The 11,757-nt window shown below is 40.7% G+C and overlaps 1 long non-coding RNA gene across 3 annotated transcripts; it reads left to right on the forward strand.

The window, feature by feature from the left end:
- The first annotated feature begins 5,855 nt into the window (after window positions 1–5,855).
- On the forward strand, window positions 5,856–7,705 carry LOC117537515. Of its 3 annotated transcripts, XR_004567728.1 has the most exons (4): window positions 5,856–5,878; window positions 6,493–6,612; window positions 6,713–6,846; window positions 7,673–7,705. It is a non-coding gene; the product is annotated as an uncharacterized LOC117537515 (long non-coding RNA). The 3 variants fall into 3 exon arrangements; XR_004567729.1 differs by lacking the exon at window positions 5,856–5,878 and having other exon boundaries at window positions 6,438–6,612; window positions 6,713–6,852; window positions 7,673–7,699; XR_004567727.1 differs by lacking the exon at window positions 5,856–5,878 and having other exon boundaries at window positions 6,442–6,612.
- Window positions 7,706–11,757: the final 4,052 nt, after the last annotated feature.

The raw sequence follows: 11,757 nt of genomic DNA on the forward strand, positions 1-11,757 counted from the left end.
CTACTATGCTCATATACTGTATACTGTTATGGCTAGATTCCCCAGAGTCAAGCCATAACATAAAAGAGATGGACAACAGAAGTAAGGTGCAAAATGAAACCTTCCTTTAGTTAAGGTTTCTTAAAAATGTCTGTGTGATGTGTGAAGTGTGTCAAAGGGGCTGACTGTAGGAGTCAGTAACGTGAATGTACAATTGGGATTAAGGACAAAGTATGGGTATAGTCAAAAATGGTTGCCTGTGCCTGGCTGTAAACAAAAAGAAGTGCCAATGCACATGCAGCTCAGATATTCAATCAATGCCATGTGATCTAACCAACAAATGATTCTAATAGTCATTATGAGAGCACTTGTCCAGTATTAAATAACCAACTTCAAGGAATACAATATCATGCACAGTCATGTCAATCACTAAAATGAATGCAATAGTGAATTGGCCACACATCTCTGTGTCCTTATTATGCAATATTAATATTATTGAATATTAATATTATTTAATATAATTATTTAAAATTATAATACTAATATTATATAATTTAACTTGGAATATCATGAGCATATGACTCTATCCTAATGCATCTAACTGTATGCCCAATATAATAGTCTGGCCAGCCCTGCAGCCCGTTCTAGGTTCTGATTGGCTCTCTAGGTTAGCATTCTAGCTTCTGACTGGCTGTCCAGGTTGTCAATCACAGCCGTGGGCATATTATACTAGTCGTAACATCGCTAAACTTTTTTCTTGACGATTTTCTCAGTCAACTAATGCTATTGCTAACAGTAACATAAATTAACACAGCCCTGCACACTGCACCTGCTGTCATTATATGCCGGGTCTGTGGTTCATCATCTTCCTTCTCATTCTCCTCCTTATTACTGCGACTGGGAGCGGGAGCCCTTCTACTAAACAGCTCTGTGATTTTCGAAAATGTTCCAGCATCTTCGTGTAGCAATTTTGTTTTTTTCATTCTGGCTTTTTCAGCCCCACCCTTTCTTTTTTTACTGTTCTCCATCTTGTCTTTCTCAATTTCGCTAGCTAACTTACTGATCAATCATCAAACGAAGCTAGGGAGCTTGTCTGATGAGTGGACCTCTGACGCGGGCCTCGCCCTCTTTCCAATTGGAAGAGACGACTCATCTCTCCCGGCCCAACCCCTTCAGTTCATCCATTAGCCTACTTTCGAAAACATAAGATTGACAAGTTTGACAACCTATCAATAGCACCGTTTACATAGAATGCTTTTCCGATCGTATCCGATCACTAAATAAAGCGATCCACGTTCACTACACGGGCCAAGCATTAAGCTGATTACAATTTCACCTGTACCGAAGTGGGCCGATCGGAGTGGGGCAGTGGGCCGCGTCGATTGGTCCGACTGGCCCACTTCGGTACCGGGCTCACCTTCCATCGGGATTCGTCCCGAACGTCCCGATGGCCAGTCCGCCCCTGCCTGTAGTCGAATTGGAGTCATGGGTGGGTAGTGTTTTTACAGTCCACTAGTTCGGTTAAGAACATTTAACGTTACAGTTAATGTTGTGTTGAGAAATATATGCTCTGCTGAGTGTTCTTCACTGGATAATGCGTGGTCTGAATAAAGCATGCTAAACGTTAGCGCATGCTAAACATTAGCACAAGATAAACGTTAGCGCATGCTAAACATTAGCACAAGATAAACGTTAGCGCATGCTAAACATTAGCGCAAGCTTTTACGGCCTACTCAGTCAGTCACGGCCAGACACACGTCGGCTAACGTTTCCCATAAATAACGTTACATTTTCTTAAATGAGCTACCGGACTGTAGTAACGTTAGCCACCCATAAATCCAAGCGGGCTAAAGGCTAATGTCTGAATAAAGCATGCTAGCGTTAGGTTATAAGGGCTATCAACAGCCGGTAAGACCCACAGCCAGAGTCAACGGAAGATATACTCAGACAAGCGTTAACGTTTCGGTATGTGAAATTATATTTATTTATATATATATATATATATATATATATATATATATATATATATATATAAACATTAGTTTATCCTTACCAGTATCACATGTGCTCGTTTTCCAAGTGTCAAAGACTGGATAGAGGCGGATGAAGACTGCTGGTTACGACGATTACCATGGTCACTACCGATCTGCACCCCCTGCCCGATCTGTACTGCGCATGTGCGAGATGGTCTGCTACATACGGCATCCCAAATGGGACACTTGACACAGTGGTCTTTGGCAAAGCAGAAAAAGAACACCCGACAATATTAATCTGAACGAGAGAGATTAGTTAGTTAGTTAGATTAGTTATTGTTATTACAACGTGACTTCATATTATAACGTGACTTCTCTATTATTTAACAACTATTTTTATTGGGTTCTTTTATTTTGGGTTAAGTAGATTGTCAGAATAAGTGAGAAATGGATGTAACTTCTGTTAGACTATCATACTGAATAAATATGTACTGTGAATGTATGCAAAAATATATGGCATTAATAATGTATAATCTAATTACATTAACTGTGAATGTTTCATTTTATTTAAAATGAAATAAAATTACATGAAAAAGTTGATTCAAGAACAAATCTGTTATTAGATCAGTACTTTTCAACGGTGTGGCCTGGCTTGGTTGAAAGCCCACTCACCACGACAAGGTGCAGGCCAGCTAAAATATTGCCTAGGGCGGCAAATTGGTCAGGGCCGGCCCTGCCCTGCCCCGCCCATTTCTTTAGCTTCCGGTTTAGTAGACAACGAAAAAAGTAAACAATTAATTATATTTAGCCTTTAGGAACAGTGCTTTGTAATAACTCTCAGTACCAGATTAATTACCTAACCTAAACACATTTACTACCCAATAGCATAGTTCCATCCCCTGAAGACAAGGAATGTGTCATAGTAGAAATGTGCAGCCCAATGAAAGAAGGAAGCATAAAGCTTGTACATTTCTATAACCCGTGTAAAAATCTTCACATTGAAACTTTACAGACAATAGCAGGGACGAGTCATAGAAGGGAAGTATGGTGTGGTGATTTTAATGCTCACAACAGCCTATGCGGAAGCAGTCAAACAGACAGTAATGGTGATGTTAGAGGAAAGATCATTGTTTTGCCTTAATGATGGACAAAAAACAAGAATAGACGTGAATAGGGGGACACAATCATGTTTGGACCTCACACTTGTGACGGATAGTTTAGTTAAATCGTGTGAATGGAATGTAAACGTGACTATACCATAGGAAGTGATCATTACCCAGTATTCTCTATCATCAACACAAATAGGAAGTGAGTATATTTTCCAGGTGGTGCTTTGGTAAAGCAGACTGGGAGAAATGTAGAATTCGCTGTAAGGAGTCAGCACAATTGTTAGCATTAGAAGGAAGTATAGAGGAGTGCTCAAATCAAATCACAATGCACATTAAAGAAGCAGCAAATATAATTATACCAAAAAGAACAACAGAGGGTATAGGAAGAAAGTGGTGCCGTGGTGGAATGAGGAATGTAGCAGAGCTATTAAAGAACAAAACAAGGTATTCAGTAACTACAGACATAGCATTAACATCACACTTGTGTAAATGGATGGAGAAGATGACATAGACATGTCTTAGAACAAAGAGGGTTGCTGAGTAATTTCCAGACTGGTTTTCGCAAAGGAAGATCCACAATGCTTTGGTTAGAGTGATCAATGAGGTGGGAATACAGTGTGAAGACACTGAAAATGAAAGAGGTTATGGCAATAGTATATTTTGACATTGATAAGGCTTATGACTCTATGTGGAGGGATGGGTTACTCATCAAATTAAGTGACAGGTGACAGTAACAGTGACAGTAACAGGATCTTGGCTCAGACAGGAAATTCAGAGTTCAAGTAGGGGCAGAGGTTTCGAAAGACTTCAATATAGAAAATGGTATTCCCCAAGGGAGTTCAATCAGCCTGATATTATTTAACATTATGATAAATGACATATTGACTAAGTTGGACGGATGCATCAAATCTGCGTTGTATGCAGATGACGGGGACATATGGATAAGGGGAAGAAATGTTCCAGAAGTGGTCATACAACTGGGGTTTCAAACTGTCAGCAAGCACATCTTGCTTCATGACATTTACAAATAAACGCAAGATGGAGACTGAGAAGCTTACATCATATGGAAAGCCGATGAATGAGGTCAATGCATTTAAATATCTGGGGCTATGGTTAGATAGTAAATGTACATGGAAAAACCATATTAAACATTTGGAAACAAAATCCCAAAAAGTTTTGAACCTATTAAGAGCAGTGGCTGGATGAGACTGGGGGCAGACAAACAGGCACTAATTGACATCTATAGGGCAATTATGAGGACAACTCTGGATTACGGGTGTATAATATATATGCAGCAGCAGCAAAAACGTCATTACTACAAATGGATAGATTACAATATAAAGCATTACGGTTGTGTATAGGTGCAATCAACAATTACCTCAAAATATAGCCAACACAGATAGATAGATTCAACTTATTGTCATTACACAGTACAGGTACCGTGTAACGAAACGGTTTCTCTGCATTTGACCCATCCTAGTGTTAGGAGCAGTGGGCTGCCATTATGTACGGCACCCGGGGAGCAGTGTAGGGAACGGTGCTTTGCTCAGGGACAACTCGGTAGCACTTGGTCTTTCCGGGACTAACTGGTGACCTTCCAGTTGCCAAGCCCCTATGGACTTCGCCACCACCGCCCGATGGTTCTAAGAACAAGGAAGAGTGTGTTGGAGTTGGTATATATATATCCCAGACTTTAAAATATCAATTTCAAAAAGAGCGTCAGATCAATTATCAGTGTGCAACAGAAATGCTGGCTGTAATAATAGGATTACAGTGGGTTGAAGAGGTCAGACCAGATAGGGTGGTGATATGCACAGATTCATTATCCATTTAAAAAGTATACAGTCAACAACAACTGTCAGAGAAGAATTACTCATATAACTTAATCTAGGAAATCATGATAGCTAGACTCAGACTGGATCACACAGCATTGAATGTTACTCTATGTCGTAGGAACTGTGGAGTTAAAAAAAAAGTGGAACATATCATATTACACTGCAACATGTACAAAACAGAGAGGGAAAAACTAAGAGACAGGGAGAGTGGAGCCTGATGGGGATACTGGGAACAGAAGGTGAGGGGGTAAGAGCTACCAGGAAGGCCATTCTTAAGTATTTGAGTGAAAAAGGATTGATTGGAAGAATTGAAAACAACGTAAACACAGTGGTATAATTCCACAAGTGCTGACAGGATGATATGTTGATACACGCTCTTGTACAGTAGGGGGCGGTATGCACCTTAAAGTTGTTTGCAATCCGCCAAAAAACCGAGAGAAGAAGAAGAACGATTATCAGGGACGGGTGGCGCAGTGGTCTGTGCATCCGATCATCAGATCAAGGGGGAGTGCTGGGGAACTCCAGTTCGAAACCCGCTCCTGCCGCCACTGTGTCAAGCCGTTGTGTCCTTGGGCAAGACACTTCACCCGGATTTGCTCCTGTGGGTAATGTCCACAGTACATGTATGATATCAATGTGTACTTGTAAAAGCGCCTCGATGTCTTCGAGGCGTGAAGATGGACGGTGTGGCGCAGTGCGCTGTGCAATGATCATCAGATCAAGGGGTGAAACCCGCCGCTGCTGCGTCTGTAAAGCCGGTGTGTCCTTGGGCAAGACACTTCACCTGAACTTGCTCCTGTGGGTATTGTCCACAGTATCTGACCATTGCATGTATCATATATGTGTAATGTGTGTGTATATGTAAAGCGCTTTGAGTCATTGATAAAGCGCTATAATAAATGTAAGGAATTATTATTAATTATACATCCATGGAACGACATGGCAGCAACGGTCTGCTTCATTCATTTCTCCTGTTCAACAGGTTAGTAGTGTGGACACAGATTATGTCATATTTCGATCAAAGAAGTGTGTTTGAAACTGTTTTATGTGTAGTTTAATGTCATTCTGTGAGCTACGCCACTAGCGTGTGGCTAATGGCGTCCGCTAGCTTCTTTAGCGCAGGCTGTTGCTCCCTGAATAATGTAGGGCTCTACCATGTTACCATGTGTATGACTCCCTTGCACTAGTTTGGCTTACATTTCAAGTTTATTCTGTTTGTATAAATATGTGAAATGCTGGTCTGAGGTCATAATTGTTCATATTATTTAAATGCTAAAGCGCTAATGCTATGCTAATAGTGTGCCTGTACAACATAGCAATGTTAAAGTGAGTACAGTCGACCGGGTTGTGTGTGTTATCTGTAATCACTGTATTATATACTGTAAATGAAAAAGGCTTTAATCCTTCATCAAAGTCATAATATGGCATGTGGATTTATGTCCATTTTTTATTAGAGACACATATGTCATACGGTTATTTTGATTTGCTAAATGTATGTTTACATTCTCAGTTAGCTTCAGGCCTCACTGGGGCGAAGTATTGAGGTAGAAAGCTGGTGAAGCCATTTCCTGCTGTCATTATATTCTGTTTGCACAGATAATAAACCTGGTTGACAAGAAGGAAGTCGTTTTCATTCGACACAACGCAGAGATACATGTGGCGTCAATCCAGACCGGTTACACAAAGAATGATAAATAGAGAAAACAGATATAATTTGTAAGTGAATTTATTAATTTGTTTAATACATTCTGGCTAGAACGACCACACAAACGGCAGCAACTTTCCCTCTGCTTCATTCTTTTCTCCTGATCAACAGGCTTATTATCTGATTACCAGCTCTGCACAGCGGACTTGTAACACTAGCAGCAGTGGAGATGGAGCATCAGAACCTGGAGGCTTCTACTCTCCTGAAGAAGAAGAATACAGCAACAAGGATCCATTTGAAGATAGGTAAATGTAAATATTACAGTAATAGTGTACTTGCATTGTGTGGGTGTAAGGGTGTAACTTTGGTTTGCGAAGTGGGGGGGACACAAAACAGGGGGCAATGAAACATTTTCTCAATTTAATTCCATTTCCTGCCTTTCTACAAATATATTAGGGACTATAGTGTTAATAAATCCAAGAAAAATGTGTAGTGTATATAATGAGTGTGCACACTTATCTAGTATCCTATCCATGTGAACCTGTTTTATTTGTGATGACCTCACATCCTCTAGGGGGGGTACTAGTATATATTTCAATCAACAAAAATCCTGCTTGCTCACAAGCAATAACACATATTTGATCAACTCCTCTCTCCTATCTTTATCTTACCTAGTCTGCATTCTTTCTTTTTATTTATGCATATTTTACTAATCACTCCCCTTTCAAATTGTGTTTTTTATTTTGTACTGACCTATTGCACACAGTGGAATGATTTATTAACTCATTTTATATACAACTAATATTACATAGATGGAAATGATGACCAAACCTCCCTGAGCTGACGTTATCTCTCTCAGTCCCACAGGAGAGAGCTCTCCCTCTCCTTATTGTTGAAACGGCTTCTAATCTCCGTTAGCTCCGAGCTAGCACCAAATACTAACAACGTCTCTCTTTCTATCTCTCACACCCTCCTCCTCCTCCTCCTCCTCCTCCTCCTCCTCCTCCTCCTCCAGAGAGAGAGAGATAATTTTATTTTGAGTTGTGCATTGTTATTTGTGCTTGAGAAACATTCCACTTGAACTTTATTTTAACAAACTTAGTAGTAATTATTGTCCTATATTTTTTTCAGATTTCACAGCTGCCTGGGCCTAGCAGCAAGAACTTCCATCTGTCCCTGCCCCCAGGTCAAGATCTACCGTGGCTCAAGGGCCTTCACCGCAAAGGACCAGAGGACCATCATCACTACAGTGGCCTCCATCTCCATCTGCCACAAGATTAAGATACACCTCGGGACAAAGGCCTCCACCACAGCCATCACGATCAACCCAGCCAGCAAAGAAGTCTCGCCTAGCACCGCCTCGGTGAGACTCCAGAAAGCATGGAGCAAGAGACAATTTCCCTTTTGGCTGAACAACAGAAAAGAAACAACCGGCAATCAATAAAAGAAAAGATGGCGAAGGCGTTTGGATACTGAAGACAAGAAATAGTGCATCGGAGGCCAAGCATTGAAGGCCTCTTGGAGCGGTGGCCTGCACTTTTTCACATGGAAGAGGTAATTATTTTGATGAAACCCTTGATTGTAAGCCTGTAGTGGAGAAGAATTGAGGGCCCAACTAACTAACAACTATAGACAGCCGAGGCAAATATGTTGACGTTTATTTTTTTAATATATATCACAATATAAGCTTTACATCTATTGTGAAGGTAAACTTCTGTTGTTGCAATGTTGAGGTAGAATGAAGGAGTCTGGAACCGTTGTTAGCCAAAAGCACTGAAGAGTTTATTGATCACAGTACATTAATTACATACGGCCGGGGAGATCATCTAAGTTTCACACATGCCCAGTGCTCCACCAAGGTAATCTCTGAACCAAAAGACACAAAACATCTAACCAACACGAGGAGAGGCGGGCTTCCAGAAAGCCCGCGTATAATCAATAACCGATGCAAGACAATGATCTGCTTGTCTCAAAGAGATGCTGCCAGATCTCAAACCCCCCCACGGATATCGGAGAAGCGTTTGACCTGTGACCTCAACCTACAGAGAAGTCTCTGACTGACTACAAGCAGATGTTTGCAGTATCACAGACTCTAAGGAACCATAAAAGACTCTATAAACAGATCAGATGAAAATATTCTCTTACAGATTCACTCTTTTTATCAATCTATTGATAACCAATTAACATTAGTCTAAGAATATTTCAGTCAATACTTAAAATCAATAGGCGTCCTCAGAGTTGGGTGGGCTCAGATACATTCATTACATTAAAAATAGAACAAGATTGAAAAACACTTCAATCACCATGATTGAACACAGTCAATCATAATAAAAATCATCTCTCTTCAGTGCTTGGCATTTTTGTCAAAAGGTACAATAATAAACACATGGGATACAAAATATTATAGCAAAATATATGTTTCAAAAATAAGATCTTTTATCATTTATCACTCAGTTAATCTCATTCATCAAACACAGATTCTAAATCAGCTTACATCTTAAAGATTTACTTTAAGGCAATTACTTATTAAAAAACACAATTAGAATTTAGGATTATAAGAAATCAAATGAGGTATAAATCAGAATCATGAGAGATCCAGCTAAGGTCCCTAGTTTAAGGTATAAATTCACAGTGATGAATCGATCAATCTGTAAACTGTAAAGTTACAGTGTCAATCTTTAACATTACTTTACGTTTACTTCATTACGCTTTATTCAAGAGTAAGGCACTTAGTAATACATTTATTTCATTCAAATACACTTGTTCAAAATCTGAAAAGGAAAATCAGACATTTTATTTGTATCACAACCTGCAAAGGAAAAATCAGACATTTGTCCTTTAATCCAGTGTATCAACTGTAATCAATTATCAAAACATCTGTTCTTTATTCAGAATATCAACTTTAAACAACATCTCAATCGTTGAATGGAGGTACCCACGGGTCGGAGATCACGATGGAGACCCAGGGGTCCGGAAGCTCGGCATTGTACATTAATATTGTGTCCTGTACAGTTGAATGTCCAACTAGCCTTTGTGGGGCCTGGAGGGCGGTCTTGGCAACCCTTCGTATGGCTAATTTAACTACAGTGATCAAACAGATCACTAGGATTAGCACAACCAAGATAAACACTGAAACAGTAACAACAAATTTAACCAGCCCCGCTCCCCAAGATCCAAAAGTTCCACTTAATTCCCCAAATGTAAACCCATGAGTTTCATGCAATTCTTTTATTCCCCTGGCAGTATCATGAGCCATGTCCATAACTTCAGGTGTGGCATCAGATATGAAAGAACAGCACTCACTTCCTATCACCTTGCATGTTCCTCCTTGGGCCGCTAAGAGGAGGTCAAGCGCCATACGATTCTGTAGTGCTACTGTCCTAACTTCCTGCAATTCTTTGTGTTCAGCTAACATCGCTGTGTTGGATACATTTAAATGATATTCTACCACTTTAGACAATGCGACAATTTCCTGCTGAGTAACATAAATACCGTACCAAGGCAAGAATAGGCTAGCTATCTGTTGTCCTTGTGTAATTGACCTGCTGTTCCTGTGTAGAGAGGGAAGTATTGCTGCAATCTCAGTAGCCTCTACTTTACGGATTAAAGGGATTAGGTAGGCTAGATAACAGGTACCATAAAAAACATCATATGGCACACAGCCGTACGCGCGACCCCCACAAACTAAGTAAACTCTCTGTGGGAGGGGAATTCTGGCTATATGTACTCTCACTATGGCATTACAGTCGCTGTGTCCCACATCAGGAGAGGTGTGAGATCCTACTGCATTCTGGAAACAGATGGACACATTCTTCCATTCATGTACAACAATTGGGGGAACATATACTGAGCAGTCACGTGTAGGGGGCTTGCCTAAGGGTATTGGCTGCGTACAGTCATGTGTTTTAACCTCAACGGAGTCCACTGTCCTAGAGCCGAACCAGGGCACCACTGTTACCAACGCTTCCACTAACAAAGCGGGTGTGTGTGGTTGCATTGTACATGTTGGACTTGTAAAGTTAGCTGAACAATTAGTCTGAGCTAGAGCTAACTGGAATCTATATTCAAAAGCTAGGTTGACGTATTTCTTCATATATATTAATTTTAAAAACATCAAACGTTTGAAACCGTCAGGCAGGTAATCTTTATTTACTGTATCAACAATGAGAGAGACTAAGCCCTTGTACTGTAAAGGTTTTTCAGAGTCTATTGGGTAGGAAGGAGTGTAACAATCCCCAGCCTCATCGCTAATTCTAGATGCTATGTCATTCCAGTTTACTAAACCGTAATCAGCTTTTGTGAAAGGAATTGGGCTAAACATAGGAGAATGCATTGATTCTGGCATATTTTGGCACAACCAACAGTTGCTAACATTACGTTCATGTGCATAGTCTAACATTAAACTTACTGCAGAATTAGTTTTAGTTTGTTTATAAGGAGTAATTAAGGCCTTTTTTGAAGAATCTACCTCGCCTCCTGATTGTTTAAGTGGAGTAGATGGAACATTTGTTTTGCTATTTGGTCCAGTAACTGTGCATGCAGTATCACCTAGATTGGGAATGCGGTAATCTGGCTTCCGCACTGTACATTTTACCTCCTTCCTTATCAGTGCCTCGAACTGTTCTATCGTGCTACACCACAGTTCTGGGGGCATTTCTTCGATGGTGTTAAGAACTATCCTTACCCCCTCTGGTGCGACCCTGAACCAAGAGTACTGGTTTTCTGGATATAACTCCCACGTTGAGTAAACTGAGAACACAGGAAACACAATAATACAGTTAGATGAGTCACATATTGAACTTGGGCAGTTAACGGCAATAGTCTCTGACTTATGATCAGGGAGGGAGACAATCCTCCTTATTCTCCCTCCTTTTCTCTCTCTTTGTGTCTCTTGCACCATACTGAGTGTCTGTGTGGTGTTTGGATACAACCTGTCCTTGTCGCTAGGCACTTCTTTGCCCGTTGGTGTTGTTTTGCCCTCAGGGTCTGGACCCTGAGTGGTCAAGTCGTCTGCGCTCTTAGATAAGAGCACCTTATTTTCTCCCTCAGACGGGCGAGGTCCCTCGCCACCTGTCGTTGGGATTGTCACAGCTTCATCTAGCAGGGCGTTCTTGGCCAGGTACAGTAAACCCAGAATGACGATGATGGTGACTGCCTTCACACGCCAGCATCCGGTAGAGGAGAGAGACGACATCTTGAAGCGTGAATCCACTCCG

The sequence above is a fragment of the Gymnodraco acuticeps genome, unplaced genomic scaffold, assembly GCF_902827175.1.
Source record: "Gymnodraco acuticeps unplaced genomic scaffold, fGymAcu1.1, whole genome shotgun sequence".
In the NCBI taxonomy this organism is placed as follows: Eukaryota; Metazoa; Chordata; class Actinopteri; order Perciformes; family Bathydraconidae; genus Gymnodraco; species Gymnodraco acuticeps.